This window comes from Sus scrofa, chromosome 5 (assembly GCF_054392235.1).
Source record: "Sus scrofa isolate SSC_HxYL_T2T_F1_AM1 chromosome 5, Sscrofa_HxYL_maternal_Yorkshire_Landrace_v2.0, whole genome shotgun sequence".
NCBI classification, from domain to species: Eukaryota; Metazoa; Chordata; class Mammalia; order Artiodactyla; family Suidae; genus Sus; species Sus scrofa.
Genome location: NC_139387.1, coordinates 56,455,692 through 56,476,713, shown reverse-complemented (window position 1 = coordinate 56,476,713; position 21,022 = coordinate 56,455,692). Strand labels below are relative to the sequence as shown.

Below are 21,022 nucleotides of genomic sequence, written 5' to 3'. Positions count from 1 at the left end.
TAGTGATTTTCTCTAGTGCACAAAAAGCTTAAATCAATTAAATGCATTTACACTCAACTTTTCCAAAACTGTATCAGTTTTGCAAAGTGGGTTGCAACTTGCTCATCAAGACTGTTGCACACCAGGCAATGTGGAATTGAAAATGAGGCACACATTTAAGAACAATAAGGCATGTACTTTTTTAGAGCACTGTATTTTAGAGCACTTTTTACAAAGCCATTGAAATATTTCTCCAATAGAAATCTTGCAAGGGTACAATTTATAGAAGAGATAAAAGTAGTGAGGTTATCCCCCTTTCCTTCACTAACTGGCCCCAGGGTCACATATTAAAACAAAAACAAAAACCTATAGCTTTCCTCACAGTACACTTTGAAACAATTGTACTAGCCTATTTTGTACTTACTGCTAAAGAGCTGGCTACCAAAATCATAATCTTACCATAGATAGAGTCCCAACATGCCCACTTGGGAGTTCCTTGGGCACTACACAGGAACATGCCTTGTTCTTTGTTTAAAATGGTACCCAGAACATGGGTTGAACACAATAAATGGTCAATGATGGTAACAATAACAATTTTTTAAATAATGAATAGATAAATCTCCTTGACACAGGAATGGTTTCCTTTTCCTGTGCCAGTTGTTCTGTCTGTGCCAACTCTAACACACACCCCTTCCAGGAATGGCATTCAGCCATCCTGGCAACCAGAATTAGAGCAAAGAAAATATGAAATTTCTCTTCAAAACATAAGTGGAAAGATGAATGCAAAGCCAAGCAAAAAGTACCCAGATTCAACATGCACATTGTTAAATGTCACTTCATAGCAAGACGCTTTATCAATGTCAAGTGAACATGGACATGTATAAAGTGGGAGATGGGAAATAAGTATGACCCATTAAAAAGGATCAACAAGTAAAGAAAGTCTCAGAAGACCATACAAGTTACCAGTTATTATTTTCAAAGAGGGAAGAGAGTATAAATTGGTCAGGGGAAGAATGGGAATGGGGAAATATTTTTTGTGGGACATGTTTTTATATACTTTCTGAATCTTGAACCATATGATCATATTCGAAAAAGCTGGAAATTTTCCCCAAATGAGGATAAAAATGTAATTCCAACAGACCATTCTGAGCACCTTATTAGTATAACAATATCTTGTTTTGGTTGGGGGAAAAAAAGCAGCAACAAGAAAATGTTTCATCCCAAGAATCTAGATCTGGGCTGAGCAGGTCCATCAGTCAGGAACACTGCTTCTGCTACTTGAGATAATTCTTCAAGAAAGAGGCACCTATTGACTGAATCCAAGGATTATCTGATTATCAAAGATACAAAAGGGAAAGCCTCCTAACTGAGAGGAATCTTCAAGATATAGGTCAACCCTCCATGGGACATGGGGGGGAGGGAGGTCAATCTTCTGCCTTAAATTAGAAGTCAGAGAAGGAATTTCACAGCTCTCTCTTTGTAACAAAAAAGGGGTACAGAGGAGTTCCCATTGTGGCACAGCAGAAACGAAATCGACTAGTATCCATAAGGATGCAAGTTCAGCCCCTGGCCTTCCTCAGTGGGTTAAGGATCTGGTGTTGCTGTGGCAGTGGTGTAGGCCGGCAGCTGTAGCTCAATTTGACCCCTAGCCTGAGAACCTCCATATGCCATGGTGTGGCCCTGAAAAGGACAAATCATTTACACCCTGAATGATAGATACCCTCTTTTCAATACATAGCGCTTTCATCTGTGAATTAGGAACCAGATGTTAGCTGACTGACAGGTCTTGCTCTGAGTATTTAATCATCAAAAGAGTTCCTAGAACAGAATCATTAAAACCTGATAAAAATGAAAAAAGTGAGAATTCTTTCAAAGTAGACATTTCAGCCAAATGTCAACATCCCCAAAACATCTTATCCAGTCATCAGATGCAAAGAATATTACGAATGAGGAAATTAGGACAAAGTACAATGACACCTAGGAGATAGCATGTTTACTAAACTGGGTAAAAAGGCAAAATCTTTGTGGTAAAGACTGTGTTCCTGTGAGCTGGCAGAAGGTAGCTGGCCCTTCATGAAGTCTGCATCACTCAGTGAATAACTAGTCATGCCATCCTTGTCTTTGGGACCAAGAGCCTTGCCCATTCTGAACAGAAGAAGGGGATGGCACTGAATGTTACTGACCTTTAATCAGGTTGATGGTCATGTGTGTTGCAATTCTTTTGGTCACTCTTATGCCATGTCTTCCTATACATAGCAGAGATAAACACTGAGACCACGTATTAGTGTCTAAAAGCATTTGTCAATAAAGGACCACACTAATTAGCTGCCTAATTGTGTATATTGCCAAAATAAGTGCTTGAAACTGGTCAGCACAGATAAGACTTGTCCCCACTTTTCAGAAGCTCACAGGCCAAGAGGGACAGACCCACTGACAGGAATCCATGCTCACATACCCACAGAAAGCAACAAAGATGATTTGTGTTTTGAGATAAACTGCTAACTTCTGAAATTAAAATTAAAAGGTGAATGCCAAAACAGCAAGGAATAATTTTAAGTCTATTTAATTCTATGTTTAGATCTTGAAGATACTTGGCTTTTTTTCTTTTTTAAGTCCAACAATAGTATTCAAACATCTTAATGCCTAAATTGAACATAATGAATACTGTACTTTTTAGAGCAGATAAATATCCATGGTTCTACTAATTCTCTTCCATGCCATATGCCCTTAATCTGTCCAAAGCACTATTCAGAATAATTCTACCCCATTCCATCCCATGGCTTTGAGGAGGCTTGGGATGTGTTTAAATTATTCATCATTCTGCTGCTGCCACAAACTTTTGTGGGCCCCTCCGACTCAAAGGAAGGGGATCAGCCATTGCATAAAAAGTCCCCCCAAAAGAGGAAGTAAACAGCTACTCTATTCATTTTACAATACTTTTTCAGTTAGGTAAGGTTAAAGCCTTGCTGAGAAGAAGTAGTCAAAAGAGAGGTGCATTTTAATCTGTGCATATTACTTTCAAGAAGGTAAAAGAAAGAAAAAGCCAGGCTATATTGTTATCGGAATAATATGAAGACAAAGAGGGTTAAAAGAGAAAAGATACAAGTGATCACACAAAGAAAGAATTAATAAAATACGATAGTGAAAACAAATGTGAAAATAAAAATATTGAGAGAAAGGAGAGGCAAAACAATCTTAAGGGCAATTATATTGTGAACAAACACAACTAAAGTACTAGAATCCTTGTTTTGGATTTTTTTCTCCTTACGGAAATAATCAGGGATTTTCCCCTCTTTACCTACTAACAAATTAATACTAACACTTTTATGTTCACTTACATAAACTTAAAAAACAATTTAAATAGTTTATTGCAGGCTTGTAATCTTAAAGTTGTATTTTAAATTTCACTGCAAAAGCAAATTGACTCATACACTTTCCTTACTAGTAACTGATAATGTAAAGCAATAGAAATGACATCCAAGTGACTGTTAAACTTTTATAAATTGAATTATCTTCAATAAGTACTTGGTTAACAAAATTAACTTTTTTCTATTACCAAATAATTGAATAATTTGAGGCTATTCTTTTTCTTATTACTGTGTTATTTTGCACAACACAGACAAAATATATTATCTTGTACACCTATGGATACACTTTTTTCTAATTTTGTGTTTTACATAATTTCAGAAAAGAGTATGTAAATATTTCATTTGTGATGTGAGGTATTAATAAGATGACACTCACTGGAATGGCATAATATAGCCAACAGCAGGGAACATGTTTACTGGTGTAAAATCTAAAAATTAATAGTAGCCTTAATTGTTCCACAGCCTGTAAATTTTTATAAAGAGAGTAATACACAAAATAAGCCTTGTTATTTTCTTCCATAATCTAAAATGTGCCTGTCTTGAAAGTAAATCCTCTGAGCAGAATTTTTGCATTGTGATTGCCATACTTCTGCAGCTCTGCAAAGCAAGGTAAGATAGCTTAGCATGGCTTTTATCTGCAAGGATTCCCCGAGGCAGTTTCTGTAAAAGGGTTAATGACAGATGTTTCCATTAAATCTGACCTACCTCTTAATTTTGCCACTGCCTGATAATATCCTGGCTTTGTGCTTATTTGCATGGGCAAATGGAGTCACTCCATAACAAGTAACACACCGCCCTCATAGAAACAAAAGGTCAATTCATTTTAAACCAATGTGCACAATATTTTTTGTAGTTGCAGTTAAAAAAAAAAAATCGTCTTTCATACAATGCTTCTATTTACAAAGAATTAAAAGCTCTGTTTTCTAAACCCCTGGACACAATGTACATCTGTGGGCAGAAACGAGTACTACCAGTAGAAATCAATACATCTTCTTGTAGGTAACCAACTAGAAAAATAACTTCTGTCTCTAGGATGTTCCTCTTATTTTTACACTAAATACAACCAGGACACAGTATATTTTCTTTGCTGAGAAATTAGTTGAAGACTCCAAAATGCTAGCAGCACTTTCTTGTTTACTGAGTGTTATTACTTTTTGTAAAGAAAAAAAAAAATCTGTAAATATAGAGGGAATAGTTATTGTCTTAGGTTGGTTAAAAGATATAGGTTTTTTAGGCTTTAGGCTGTCCAAACAGTTTAGAAGAGGCCAAACTATTTTACCACCTGAAAAGAGTAAGTGACCTTGAACCTTGACCAGGTTGCTATGATAAGCTCTTTAAATAACTAACTAACTAAATAAATAAATAAATAAAGGCAATTTAAGTCATTTTGTATAAGGCTCTATGCAGGCCACTTTTTCTGGTGGGAGAATCCGTTAATAAGGTGAAGACCAATGTCAAGGGGCCTTTCAAGATTCTTGTGAGGAGATAACTCAGATATATTCTTCCTTTTTGGATAGTCTATAACCAAGACTCAAGAAACATTGCATTAATCTAGCTACGCTGGTTCACTTTATTGTAACATTTAAGGAGTTTAAAATTATCACTTGCTAGAGAAGTAATTATATACAGTGTTTTACACATATATATATACACACATGCACTATGTGCATATCATATTTTATCTTTATCATGCTAGTCTAATCTCTAAGACATTTAAATATTGAAATTCTGGCATTAAATTTCACCTTACTCTGAAAGCAGCTCTCCTGTGTGTTACTGATAGTAAATCCATATTCAAAACACTCCCATGATACCAAAATCTTTATCTTAAAAGGAAATAGGCTAGCTTGGTGGTTAGAAGAGTGAAACTTGCTAAATAGCTACTTTTCATCATCTCAGATAAATAAAACCCAGATTTGGCACTGAGGTATTGCCAATCATTGAAACAATTTAGAAAACTTTACTTACCTAGTTCACAGATTGGTTTTTAATGGATTTGCTAAAGAAAATTCTATTCCCCCATGCTGCCTTAACTTTATCGGAAAATGAGATAGACAAGGAAGGAAAGCTGGAAGATACCTTCAGAGCCCAGGAAGGAGTCCTCTTGGTTAGTCTGTGTGCATGGGGTTGGGTGGGCCGTACCCTCTCTTTTCCCACAGGTTAATAGCACCTGATTCCCAGCCCCACTCCCAAATCTGGATTCATGTACAAAGCTCAAGAAAAACGAATGACATAACCCCTAATTCCCTATGGATGGTTTTTCAAAACACAACCAAGATCAAAGCATTAAAAAAAAAATGAAACCTACAAATACATAGGGCATATATAGTATACACAGAATCTATGTACTGTAAAAATACAGTAGGGGAAAAATGCAGTTCTCTTTCTGTACAAACTTACTGCTTCATTAAGTAACAACAAAAGAGTCAATCATATCAGACTATAAATATTATCAAAATGTAAAAACTAATAAATGCATAAAACTGGCTGTGTTGAGCAAAAGAAGATACTGGGAATTCTAATCAGGGGATCGTTTGGGTTTATAAATCCAATTTTTTTTAACCTAGAGTAAATCAGCAAATAAAAGTGGAGTCAGAACAAATGTGGATTTGCACAGTTGTGTGGTAATTAAAACAACAAAACAAAACACTATAATAAGAGCCAATATGTACTGCACACTTATAATGTGGTAGGAACTATGCAAAGAAGCCTACATACATGGATGTCCCTTAATCTTCACAGTTACCTTACGAATACTTTACGAATACTTTACGAAGTAGACACAATTATTATCCCCATTTAAAAGCCTTGAGAAGATTACACATTCCCTGAAGGTACAGGCTAGTAAGTGGTAGGTGGAGCCACAGTAGACCTTCTGACTCTAGCCTTTTACTTTCAACCTTGATCCCTCTCTTGTGCATAGGCTCTGGAATCAGACAGGATTATAGTCCACACCCTCCCGTATATTTGCTATGTAACCTTTGGCAAAGTTCTTAAGTTTGTAAACTATGAAGACTAACACTTCCACTATCATGGAGATTAACTGTTAGACTTTGCCAGTCATCTCCTTTTCTCTTAAAAAAAAAAAAAAAATTTTTTTTTTTTTTTTTTTCTGTGGGAAAAGACTGATCCCCCATTTGCAAACCATTCCATAGCCAAAAAAAGCATTTTATCTTCTCGGCCCCAAGGATGGGTTCATGTATGGACCCAACATACAGGTTGAACTGATGACCTAAATGGGACTTTTGATAGAGTTATGAAGAAAGAAGCCTTATACAAAGGTACTTGGGCAGAGACCATATAACTTAATTTTTTAATTAAAAAAATAAATAAGTGCAAATGAAGGCAAAACAAAGAGAGATGAGAGAGAAAGAGAACACATGAGTCCTGGGATGGTCATCCCTAGAGTTAGGCAGTTCTTGCAACGTTCATGTATGCAAACCAGCAATACTTTCTTCGCCATTTATGTTCGTATGTTCAAGCATATTTGATTTGGGTTTCTGTCACTTATGACCAAAGAAGCCCAGGCTAATAAATCATCTCAGAGAGAAAATGCATATAAAGAACTCAAGATACTTGTAATTAATAGGTACTCAGTGAATGCTGGCTGTTTTCCTTGTTATTTAAGTTATTACTTTTGTCAGGTTTCCATACCAAAATTTGGGATCTTGGATGAAAACCAGAGTTGGAGAAAGAAGAAATTTACCATGGTTCAGTTTTTTTATACCAGGTATAATCAAAGAACAGAGGGACACATTTTAAGGCGTCCTAAGTATTAATTATTAAAGAACACCAAAAGTCAGCTTGTCTTGCTTCCCAGCCAATGTTAGCATTCCCAGTTGGCCTCACTGTGTCTGGAGAAGCCAGAATCAATTATTACTGTGTGCCCAGGTTGTAGTCATAATGTTCAGTCATATATCCAAACGATTATCCAGACAGAAATAACATTTTTAAAAAACCAAAGCCCTACCTTATTTAGCTTCTATGGCAGTGTCAATGATAACAGAGAGTTTGTTGCAAAAACCTAAGCGACCTAGTTCTGAGAACTTTCTTCCATGTCACTCAAAAGTCTAAGGACAGTAATTAGGTCCCTAGTAATAACCGAGTCACTTGAGATTTATATGGTCACCATATACCCACTGCATCAATTTGCCAGAAAAGAAACTTTCTTCTGCTCCCTTCTTTGAACAGGACTTATAATGTAAGAAGCAAGATGGTTCCAGAGGAACTGTTGGGAACCACTGCATCAATCACATGAACATTAAAACACTGCTTGCTAGTCATTACTACATAAAGTATTCTCTTGCTTGGTGGAAAATGGTTTCAAATAATTGTTGTGTTCGAGCGGGAGTTTTGTTCTTTTTAATATAGCAATTGGAGAGATTAGGGGAAAAAATGTTTTGAAAAGACACGTTCAAGAAACAAACCAATATTAAAAGATCTGAATCAAGTAATTTGTCCTCAAATGATATCCTCCTAGTTACACAGTCATACACTGCAGCTCCTAGACCCAAGAGGCAGACTCACATTCTGACTGTACAGTTGGCAAACTGATGTGTAACAACACCAACTAAGAGACAAAGTCTGCCTTGACCTGCCTGAGCAGGGAACATTCTTCTCTGACTCTGAAATGCTGTTTTTTCTCCCAGGCCTCTGTGGTACAGAGCTAGTAAGGACGGAGCAGAATCAAGTCTGAAAGGATCTTCACCTTAAGTTCTGACTTCTCTTTCTGATTTCAGCAAAGATGACCTTCAACGTTGTTCATTTGTGGTCTTTGTTAGAGAATGCTATGTGATGTAAAAATAATGCAAGTATTTGCCAAAAAGAAACCAACTGGACTACAGATTGACTACTAGTAGTTCTAAATGTTCCTGAGTGGCCGAGTCTGATGAAGGGATATATTACACTGTCTTAAATCCAAGCCCACAAAGACTCACAGGCTTAGTAGAGACCAGAGCTCTTCCACTATGGCTTCTCTGTAGGGGGAAAAAGTAGAAGGGTGGGGTCTTTCCAACAGCTTTCTCAAGACGAGGCCCTGAAGACTTAGAGCTTGCCAGTGGGCCACCCATGGAAAATTCTACTGCTTATGTGAAGCATCACACTAAGTTATAGGAAAATAAATGAACAAACTATCCAGGCTAGCTATTCTTTCAAGGAAGTTCTGAGACTTAGAAACTGAACACACTATTATGAGATGGGATGCTGCCAATCATTTGTGGAGTGGCCCTGGGCATGTTATTTTGCCTCTCACTTTCTTCAACTCTAAATTGTTGTTACTATGGCTATTACTGATAATAAAAACATCCTAACAACAACTCCTAGGAACAATATTGTGAGACTATGTGTGTACAGTGATTTAAGGGTGAGAGAAGAAAGGCACAATGTTACACTATTATAAAGTGCTTTATCAACCAGCATATTACATAATGTGTTCTAATGTACCATGTGCCCATGGAAACATGAAATCATTCATAATTCTTAAGTACTGCCAGATGCGTAGCTATAACAAATTTCAACCTTCCTGAAGAATTCACCCACACACTCACTTCTCCAACCAGTATTTCCACTGGTAACTTTCAGAATTGAGAAATCATAGAATAGACCCTTATTCATGTCTCTGTGGTAATTACATATAGTTTGCTTCATATTTGGGTAAAGAACATGTCTTATTCATAATTTTATAACTAGGGACTTGGCCTGTTCTAGTATATAATTAGTGCTCAGTAAATGTTTACTGTGAATGAATGAATGAACAGATAACAGACATAGTCGGTCAAAGAATAAACGTTAGTAATGGCACTATCTAGACTAAGAAGAGCCTCTAATGCAAGAAACATATAGAGTAAAGGTGGTCAAAGGCTGGCTCCTTCCCAGAAAGTCTATATGTTATTTCCTAGTATTAGTTCATTTGTCACTTGTCATAACTTTCTGGAATGTACAAGTAATCCTATTACAAGAGGTCCTTGCCATTCTCAAAGGAGGCATCTGGCTTTACTTAGGGATGCTGAATGATTTCATTTTTCAATGGTTGAGAACAAGATACATTGCACCCTTTACACAGGTTAAAGGATCTCTAATTATACCTGTGATAAGTGACGAAATACTCTAAATTCTGAACTAATATTCATAAGGCACACAGATAGCAATGAAATAGGAAAAACTTTGGACTTGGAATCAGAGGACCTAACTCTACTCCATACTTGTTCTACATAACCAGAACTTGGCCTCCATTCCCAGTTTTATCTAAGCCTCTGTTTTTATCTATAATGACACCTATGTGTAATTTTTAAAAATTCATGCAGTCAGGATCAGTGAGGCAATTTAATAAGTCAAATAATATATATGTATATAAGTAGTACATATAAATGGATGCCACATGATAGTATAACAACTAATTATAAAACAGCAGAGAAGTCTATGATGTAAGTAAACTGTGAGATCCTTAAGCCTAGGGTTCATAAGTTACTCATCTCCATAATTCTTATACCTAGAACATGCCCTAAAAATTTCAAATGAACCACAAATGTCAGCTGCTGAATTGGAGGCACCAATATGATATGTGCATTCAATCTTCAGAGGGGCCCTTCCAAGCTCGCCTCTGATAAACTCTCTAAAAGACATACTTCAAAGCATGGAGCTCCCACAAACCAGCAATAGACTTGCTAGTTTGTTTAAAAAACAGGCTCTCGAAACTCATCCAAGGAGATTGTAATGCAATATTTCAAGCACCTGAGATAATTTTTACATACACTGGTATAGTAGGTTTTAAACTTACTTTAGAACATGTGGTAGCTATGGCACAAGGTCAGTTCCATCAGAGAGGATGTGTGCTCTTAACTCATGTTTTACATATTCAGCTTTTAGAGTTTACAAACTGCTTTCAAATACACAAAAATATAACATTAAAACAATGGGAAATCCTTAAAAAATCTTATAGTAATCACAAAAATAAGATAATATAATTAAAAATAAAGTTTCATCCATAATAAATTTAAATTTGGTTGGCTTTTCTTTAAAACATTATATGGTTATTGTCTTTGTCTTCCAATGAGAATATGCTATATAGTTCTGGACCTCACTTTGTTTCTTGCTATATCCTGGCCTCAAAAAGGGCCTGGCACATAGTAGGTGCTCAGTAAATATTTGTTGAATAGAACAATGACTCTCTCTCTCTGTCTCTCTGTCTCTGTCTCTGTTTCTCTCTACATATATATATGAATTTGCTTAGGGTTCATGACTTACATGTGTGTCTTCAACTCATGTCTCAGAAGAGACTCAGGCTTAAAATATGACTGTTACTATATAAGGATGGGTACATATGACAGAGTTTATAGCCTAACTTCTCTTTATCAGAAGAATGTAGAGACACAGGCACAGATATAGAATATCAGCTGAAGAGATTTCCTACATATTCCTCTGAGATACTAATTTTTAAGCTGAGGTTGAAAATACAAACTGGAAGGTAATTATCCTCAATTTCCAAATGCTCTTTATTTTAAAATTAAACATAGTTGCATAGAAAAGCCTTCCTGATGAAGAATGGCACTTTGTTTTGCATTGAGAGGCAAAAGATTTGGGGACTGGAGGGTGTGTAATGGCCAGATTCCCCTGCAGTTATGAGGATAATGACAACAGACTGGAAGAGATATTAAGTTCAAGAGCCTGATCTTGACAAGCTGCTGTTCCCTGACTCCAGGTCTTGCCTGATTATTTTGTGCCCCTCAACCTTTTAAGGAGGAGGGAAAGGTAGCTATCTAGTTGCAAGTGTCAAGAACAGTGATAACAGGAAGGCAAGAGAACCACACAGATGTTGCTTGGCAGTGATGTTTTTGCTAATCAAAGAGCAGAAGTCCAATTTCCACAGGGATGCCATTTGGCTTTAATCATCCCTTGGTGTACATAAAGACAGATTTGAGAATATTTAAGCTAACAAGGTAAAGCTTGGGGAACAGATACCTCCAAAACGAATAATCCCCAAATGGGTTCAATGCTAAAGTCCATGATTTTTAATTGTCAATTGCCTGCAATGACCACTGTCAACCTTCCCACCTCCTCACCTCATACTGAGTCCTTCGGTCTCCATGAAGCATTAATCCTTACCTTTTCTATCCCTGCTTTGCAAATAATGCAAAGGCTCAGTACTCATAATTACAAAACTATGTGAATCCTGAATTAATTTGAAGTAGGGTGAAAACTTAGCTTTACTATAAAGGAGCTTTGTTCCTGAGAAGGGACCATGCTTATCAATCCCTTATTCTTTCCTTCCAAAAATATTAAAAACCTCAAGGAACTTAGAGTCTAATAATACATAGTAGGATCACAAAAATTGTGCATTAAATGAACACATACAGAATGAACAAATGTACCAGGGATTAAAATGGTTATAATTCCAGAATGAAACAATCATATAAATTTGCTAAAAAATATACAAACCATTCTCCTGATTATCAGTTGATAGGGAAGGTTGAGAAATTTACAGAGGTCATGAACTTTGCTCTTGATATTAAACAAGAGTCAATTAAAAAAAAACACACACAATTTGACCCATGTAAGTATTTGTAAGATTTAATAAAACCCTGAACTTTCATATTGTCTGAAGTAGAAATCAATCAATTATTGAAATGAAAACATTTTAAATTGTTTCTGATAGTGAAAAAGATTAAAAGGCCACATATAATAGGTGATCAGTAAGTTTTCTATAAGAATGAGTCCTTGTAAAAATCAGTTTTAGAAGTATATAGACAGAAGTACTAAGAAAAAGAATGAACAAAAAAGTGTGAAAACTAGAATTGATATTGTTTGTACATAAACAGAATAAGCAGCAAATTCCAGAGGATAAATATCTAGAGAGATATTTTCCAATGTTTATCAGAAGAACAGAGTAGAAGAACTGTGGTACATTTCTGCAGAAATTAGTTAACACATTACTGAGACAAAATCACCTCTGGTTTAAAATGTACCAGTGGTTAAAAGTTCACAGTCGTCTTTAAAAATGTTTTAAGACACACGGAAAGGAAAATATTACTCCTATTTGCAACTAAGCAATGGGGGAAAAGGTGAAGAATAAGTAATTATCCAAAATGGGACAGAGTTGAACCAACAACAAGATGAACATAGGTGGTCAGAGATTCCATTTAACCTTTCACCTAAAAGTTGCCATCTTCCTGAGAAAACTAATTCTACCAGTGGCTCCATTCTGATTCAGAAGGAAAAGAGTCACTTTCTGAGTCATAACATCACTCTCGTTTTCCTTTTGGTCCTCTGTTCCAAGCCTACCAAATCCCAACCCATTTTAATTTGTCTAAAGGTGGCCTGGCCAGCGCCAGAATTTAATGCTTCCATAAATGAACTCTGATTGACATGAACGATGACTCACTCACAGAAAAACTTGTCTTGCTGCCATTTGGTCAGTTTGGGGTTTGTTTTTAAAATGAATGCCAGTTGAGGTTGAGCAGAAGCCAGGGTGTGTTTTTATTTTATGTCTCAAATAAAAATAAAGAGCTGGGTATGAATAATCAAAGTGGCAGGCGCCTCCCTGGATACTTCTAAACCTTCCAAAAGCTGTCCCGAGGCTCAGCAAAATGTAATATAGTCAAAACAACCATCAACAGCATTAGTACCAAGAGTTTGCTCCAGAAAAATAAAATAATTCAGATTCCCTTGTCGTTTCAAACTCCTTCACCAATATATTAAGTTAAAATATGTTTTGGGAGGGTGGTAGTCCTAGAGTGAGTATTCCTAGAAATTAGAAGGGTATCAGAGAAAAGAAAGATACACATTACTATCTAGCAAAACTCTTAAAACAAGCAGAGATGCTACTTAGTCTTATGTACTTTATCACTCCTTATTAAAAAATAGAAAACCTATGACCAACTCCTTGTTACTCTGAGAGTGATCCTCAGCTTTATAAATTAAACCTACTCTTTACCTTCCTTTGTACAGCTTATATTTTCTATGGATATTTCATAATACTTAATCAGTAAAAAAAAAAGGGGGGGGGAGGAGAAGCAAGAAGGGGAAATGAAAAGTGAGAATAAATAAAAAATGGATCAATTCCTGAAAGAACTTTTATGGTGATTAGAAAAGGGAAATTAGCAGATTCAATGGGGCTTCTATAAAATTTATGGATTACTGGAGTTCTCTTGTGGCGCAGTGCATTAAAGATCCGCTGTCATCACTGCAGTGGCTCATGTGGCTGCGGTGGTATGGACTTGATTCCTGGCTGGGACCTTTCACATGCTGTGCGTGTAGCCAAACAAACAACAACAGCAACAAATTGTGTGTGTGTGTGTGTGTGTGTGTGTGTGTATCTCAATGTTCCTTAGAAAAAGAATTAGAGATGAGAGGCAAGTAATACAATAGGATACTGGGAAATACTGATGATACTGTTCCAAGAATTTGGAAACTGAATCAAAAAAAAAAAATCTAAAAATTTTTGATTCAAACATGGAATAAAGAGCAATGTAAAGAATTTTTGGAAAAAAATCTCCTCATAGATCATGATATATTTGGAAGTAATTAACCCTATAGTTATACACTGTAATGATAAATAAAAAGATACTTTAGAAAACTTTGAGATAGAAAAGAACCTTCACTTGAGTATGGACTGAACCAAGTTACATGGCCACTGCCCTGCTGCAAAATGCTATTCTTGATTTCCTCCTGCCCTCAGCAAAGCTCTTATAATATCTTTATCTCAAGAAACGCCAAAGCCTTTTGTGTACATTAGCACTTTAGTCCTCAGTTTATTTCTGAGATAGACAGGTATTATTATCAACAGTAAAAAAAAAAAAAAAAAAAAAAACCAAAAACAGGGTAAAAAGATGCAGAATGGATGGTTCAGTGGGCCCTGGGAGGGCCTCAAACTAGACTAATGACGCATTCCTTGTCCTCTTGCCCAGAGCTGGAGCCTCAAGAACAGGAACCTGTTTCAACATAACCCCGAGTGGTTAGCACAGCTCTAGAATTCCTTTGCAGGAATTTTTTCTTTAAGTTGAAAATTGAGCTCAGCGATTCAGAAAGATCTCTGGCACAAGGGTGCTGCCATAATCAGAAAATAATGTTTAGCATCATCAAACGGACTCCAGATTTAGAGTCTTCAAAACAACAGGCAAGTCTTCCTGAAGAAGGGAACCAACTGTAGAAATTTCTGTTAGCACTTTAAGTGGCAATGATTTGAGAAGTGTTAATTTTGTTGTTTTAAATCAGAGCATGGAAACCAAAGTCAAGCTTTCTCTTCAGAAGACCTGCCTCAGAAATACATGTACTTGTTTCCTCCACATCTCAAATCCATGTCCTCGCACACCAAACTGAAGTTTAACCATTACCCTGGCTCTTCCAGTAGAGTGAAAGAAATAGCTTTTCTGTATATAAAGCTAAAAGCTTAATAATGTCATTGCAACTATGTCATTAAAGGAGTTTTGCACAATTTTAAAGCTACGGTATTATAAAAATGATTGTGAGCAGAACAGACCTTAGCTTTATAAAATGGAGATGCGATATTAGAAAGGATCTCTGGAGTCGAGAGAGCAGTGATTACACTGTGACAGATGAGTGTATCTGCATAAGGAAAATCCCCTAGTTAGGGACCACAGCAGGATCCCATCCATCATAGTACACGTTAGCTCAGAGAACTAAAACTCTTGAAGCATTTTTTGGCAGCAGGGAGAACTTGTAGCATCCTAATGCTTTTTATAAGGCTGGATTTTTCTTTTCTCCCCAATGTGCTTCAAGATTTCATAACATGAGAAACAGAGGAGCAAAAGTTAAAATGCTTTAATGGTCCCCATAGGCTATTTAAATAAACACTGTGATTGCAATTTAGACAATCTGGAGTCCATTCAATATTAAATCCCCACCCTAAGCTACAGCTACTACACAAATAGGGAATTCATGGTATACTCCACATGGCCATTTACTACTGCAAAGATTGCCTCTTGACAATCGTAGGGAGGAGTCAGCCAGGCCTAACATTACACCAGTTAAATCTGTCAACAACCAGAGAGAAAGCTCTGCTGAACAAACACACTGATCTCTTGCACACAGCCTGTCTTTGTCCTGACTTTGCTGCAACTCCACTCATCACACACTATCTTCAGCAGTGCAAGCAGAAACTTCTCCTGCAACCAGCTGTAACAAAAGATGCCTTTCTTTATTTTCACACACTGTATGTATATATTTGTGCTGTCCCTTCCGCTCCCTCCCCCGCCACTTCCACCCCTTCCTACAGACTCAACCCTAAAGAAAGCTTGATTGGAATAAATCATAAGCTATTCCTCATCTCAGACAAATACATGAAGAAAGAGGCAACAGGACTGATCAGGTCCTTTTGACCAGGCCCTCATAAAAATAATACTCCATAATGTGCGGTTTTGTCTGCACCAGGGAAAAGAGTAGATTCAAGAACTAGGCAGGCAATAAATATTCTAAAATATGGTGTGCCAAATTGAAACAATTGGGTGGTGAAATACATAGAACCACTGAGTATTCCTCCAACTGCTTTCAGACATCAGGGGGTTCAAGGAATCATGGTGCCCTTTTTCATTTTTATGTACTGTTGAAAAAAACATTGTATGGGAGTAATGTTTTAGCTATGGCATTAGAAAAATATTGTTACTGAGTGTTTTTCCCAGTTATAAAAAGTAATATAGTATTTATGATTAGGGAAGAAAACAAATATTTTATTCAAAAAATGAAGTCCTAATTGTACAGCTCAAAGAAGCTTTACCTATGTATTTATCATTGTAATGAAACTCAGATTAAGATATAGACTATTTCTGTCCCCCCAGATGGTTTATTTATGTTCCTTCCCAGTCAATTCTCCACCACGGGTCATCTTTATAGATTAATTTTGTCTCGAAGAAAACTAGGCTAGTTTTGCCTCATCACCATAGATTAGTTTTACCTAAAACAAACACTGAGTCTTATACGACAAATATTATGTGGCAAATTTTCTGTACATTATCTCCTTTTAAACTCACTTAATCCTAAGTACAGGAGGAGACAAGTATTTCTGTACTAAGTTTCCAAAGGAGAGGATAAATAACTTGCTCAACATAAAACTCTATCTGAAATTCCAAATCCATTACACTCAAATGATCAGTCATGTTATATTTACATTATATAGACCATTAAATATGCCCTGTAATTAATGGCTTAAAAATGAAATGCATCACATAAAACAGTGTTAATAAGAATATCAATCCCATTCTATTTGGCAGGTACTGAGCTAAATGATTGACTTTATTGCCTCATTTAATCCTCTCATCAACCCTATAAGGCAGGTATTACTATCTCCATTTTGCAGATGGCTCAAGAGGGTGAAAGATTTGCCCACATTTAAATAATAACCGGATTCAACTCATGTACTTCCCAACTCAGAGTGTTTTGTTTATAGTAAACACTCAATAAACCTATGTTGAATCACTGAATTAAAGTAAGTATAAAAATGCTTGAAGAAGAGTAGACTATGAAAATGGGAGGCAGATTAGTTCATCACTTTCATGATATTTACAGAAAAAATTATAGAAATTGAAGGTTAGATGGAATCTGAGACATTACTTTGTCTCTTCCCCTCATTTTAGAGATGAGTGAACTGAAACAAGGGCCTTGTTCAAGGGCCCAGAGTGAGATAATGTTGAACCGTAGACTGGAATTCAGGTTTCTGGTTTCCCATTGACATGTTAGCTATGTTCTATTTCTTTGTTACTGAATCCAGCATACTGCATGGGTTCTAAATAAGTCTTTAAATGAATTTGAGACATCAACACTTCAAACAGGTGTGACAACTATTCTGTAAAGTGTTGAGGAGAAAGGGAATAAAGAGCTACAGAGCAAGGTTACTTTCCTTGAGATGCTCAGGTATTTCATGGTCAAGATAAGAATTAACCTTATGAGATAGTGAATATTATAAAAATGTGTGCTCCCAGAAGAAAAAACAGATTGCCATAGAAAAGATTTGCACAAAAAAGTATATCATTAAATCTATTCAACCACCACCATTTATGGAACAGATAGTACCTACAGTGAAAGTCAGAAAAGGATGAGATCAGTGTTGGCAGCAAATATCGAGAAACTTGAGACTGGTTTAGAAGTCATCATAAGCTCATAGGTTTGAAGGAAAAATCGTGCAATGCCAATCCCTCATTTTAAGCAGGAGGAAGCATGCAGAGGGAGAATGGGAGCCTTTTCCATGGTCACGAAGCTCCAGGGGAGCAGCAGTGTGGCCCTAGCCACTCACCCCCAGTCCAGGATTCTGTTCAACACCATTTTACCAATTTCTCCATGACACACTGACAAAGAAAACTTATGCCTCAAACTAAAGAGAAAAATAAATTAAAACAGGAATATTAATAAAGTAGCTCACATGGCTTTTAAAGATACCCATACAAAGCTTACTGAGTAGTGTAATGATCACATTGCTTCTGTTTTGAATGCATTGTCAAACTGGACTTTGGCACTTAAGACACATTAATTTCTAAAACATTACTTAAAAAAAAAAAACCACCTAGATAAGTCACAGAGAATGCTGGGTTATAAAATATATCTTCCAACTCATTCACTATACCTAATGTAATAGCTCAAAAATGTAAAATAAATATAAAAAAGTTTTTCTCTGACATCTATGATGGAATATACTTTTCTTCTCCATTTAAAATTGTCAGTGGTGCACAAGTGATTTCATCCTGTGAACCCATGAGGAATGCAACCACATGCAAGCCTTCCAGCTGTTGTTCATCAAGAATTGTAATATTTATTCTGGAAGAAGCAAACAACAGATGCATTTGGAGAATGTGAGTTCACCTGGTTCCTATAGCATATGAGCTCAAATTCAATTTGCTAGTGAATAAACATCTTGCAAAAAAGAACAACTATCTCCCCCAAAACACAAAACAAACAAACAAACAAAAATAACCAAAACCAAACCAAAGCAAACAAACAAACAACAAATCCTACCACATACCAGGTTCTGCTAATTTACATTTTAGACTCCATGGACAATCTTGATTTTAATTTTTATTTTCCATACCCCTCCCATATATACTGTAACTAATGAGCAACTGTTGGAGATACTTCTGTGGGAACATATTTTTTCTATACATTTCAACACCTTATCTTTCTACCTTCTGTAAAAATGGCCTCTTCATTTTCTGGGACAATAACTTACAGTTGCTTTAAAGATGACATGAAATGTATTTTCAGCTCTCTTTGCTGATTTACAGCCATTTTCAATAAAACTGCCAACCAGGCATAAGAATCTATGAAAACACTTCAAGGACCCAAAGGACTATCTATCATTTTCAAATGAACATCTGTATTAGAAAACAGAATTCTTCATAGTGATTCAAATTTATACCTTTTACCTAGCAAGTGCTCCAATTATGCACTTCTGATACCTTCTTAAAGAAAAAATACATATACCATGAATTTAAGCAATTGTACAAAACCATGCAGAAAGAATAGAAAACTTTTGTTCCCAGCTCTTGGCTATTTGATAGGCAATGTACAAAAAAATAAACTTGAATGTTGAAGAAAAGTGAAAATTTTATCAGACAACTCCTTGATAGATTTCTAATGAAATCTGAGTGGTCTAACAGTTATCTTTTTTGGATAAGCTATAAATTTAATTTCTTTTTTTTTTTTCTAATCAGTCCCTTTTAACATGACTCTTAAAGAGGAGGCCAATTAAAATGATGTTAGTAAGGAAACTTAAGATTTAAAACTTAAGTCTTAAATCCGTGAGATTTAAAGTAAATTGTTTCACTGCAAGTTAAACACTACTATTTACTATAAAGATACTGACTATCTGTTAATTCACATTCAAAATGTGTTTATCTTTGTATCAAAGTTCAAGGTAGACAAATGTAGAATAAGTTCAATGGAACTACACTGCTTCCATTTTTTTCAAAATTTACTTTTTACTTGTCAATTCACAGGTATTTCCAAATGAGAATATAGATGTGCCTGATTATAGAGCCACACAAAAATCACACACATAAATCAAATCAATTTATTTCTTCTTCTTTCAACACTTCAGTAATGTCCATGCTTTTCAAATCCTACCTTGTCACTAGACCATAGATAATAGCAAATGCCACAGATCAAATCAAACCTGTATACTCAGATTTGAGTTCTATAGGAAGACAGTGATCTCACAATCTTAAATTGGGAAGAAGTAAAAAAAAAAGAAGTTACCACCTGCACCTGGATAGCTACCAGCAATGATTATAAAAACTAACTACATTACATACAGTTAAATATTTCTGTACATTTTAGTACCTATTTGATTAATGACAAGAGTAGTGACAGACAGTTGCAATATGGAATCTAATGTTTATACCCAAACAGTACATCAGTCATTCAGCCCAATTTTACCTTACTCCCACACAAAAAAACTGGTGTTATACTCAATGTTTATTTCTGCAAATTACCAAATAAAGCTCAATATTCAATAGGAAGTCTCACTTTTTTTTCACATGCACAGAACCTATATATGTTAAAAAAAAAAAAAAAACCTTTCAACTTGCTTTCGTTATTTATCTAAAGCAACATTCAAAAGTTCTATGCCCTACTCAGAAATCTCAACTATAGTATGACTTGAGAAATTTGGTTTCTACTCTTGGGATTGCTTTGTTTTTACTCTCCACACATGAATGTACTACTTCCCTTCTGATAGATAGGCCATTCACTCCATTAATAATCACTGGCATTTATAAACATGGCCTGCAAGTTTTCCTCATTTTATACCATGTAAAAGTGGGAAATCAAGAACAGATTTGTCAAACTCTTCTCTTGAGGGACAAGTGAATCAGTTAAAAATCCTATTTTTCACATTAGAGGGCTATGATCTGAGTTGAATGTAGTGTAGAAAGGAAAAAAAATTAGTTTTAAAAGTCGTCAGTGTCAATACTAGCGACAGATATAAGAGGGACTGAGCCATAATCTGAAGCTGCCAACCTGAATTTGAGAAATTTATTTTATTACTTTAATTAAGAAAATTATATTTTTAAAGACATTGCTGAACCACAGTTTTGTTTTGTTTTGTTTTGTTTCTTTTTTTAAAGTGGTTCAAATAAGAAAACTGAAAGTTTGAGTGGTCCTCAGTTGGAAACAAACTGAAAGTAGTCACAAAATCTCATGGCTTGAGTTTGTTTGATTTTTGCTAACCAGTTTAATTCATGACAATTTTTCAAAGGGGCCAAAGGGGCCAAAGTAAAATTACACTAATGTGCAACGTGATACAAAGGAAACACTAGAGAATGAACAAATGCCCATTGGAGAGTAAGAAATGCAAGTAGCTAATAATTCAATGTGGAGTAAGGAAACTGGGGAGGAACACTGCAAGAGATGGAAAGAGAAAATATTCATAACTTTATGCCTATTGGTTTAACTTAAGTCCAGTCTGTAGAATGAGGGAGTGTTTGGGGTTTTGCTGTTGTTTTTTGGTTTTGGTTTTTCTTCTTCTTTAGCCCTTCTCCAACATGTGTGGCATCTAGCATCTGGTTTTGGGTGGCTTATTATTATCTTTCCAAACATATATTTTGATATTCCTTTAATTAAAATGGTGACCATCACCCAGAACAACTTTTCTGGAGAGGGACCTTGTAAACCCACAAAACCCAGGCAAGGGTTTGTTGAACCTGCAGGCAGTTTTGTTCAAGGGAGCATTAAAGACT

At 35.8% G+C, this 21,022-nt stretch overlaps 1 protein-coding gene across 2 annotated transcripts in view; it reads right to left on the bottom strand.

Moving 5' to 3' along the window:
- The window catches only part of SOX5 (SRY-box transcription factor 5), a 527,302-nt gene that overhangs the window by 504,072 nt on the left and 2,208 nt on the right, over window positions 1-21,022 (bottom strand). The window lies entirely within an intron of this gene.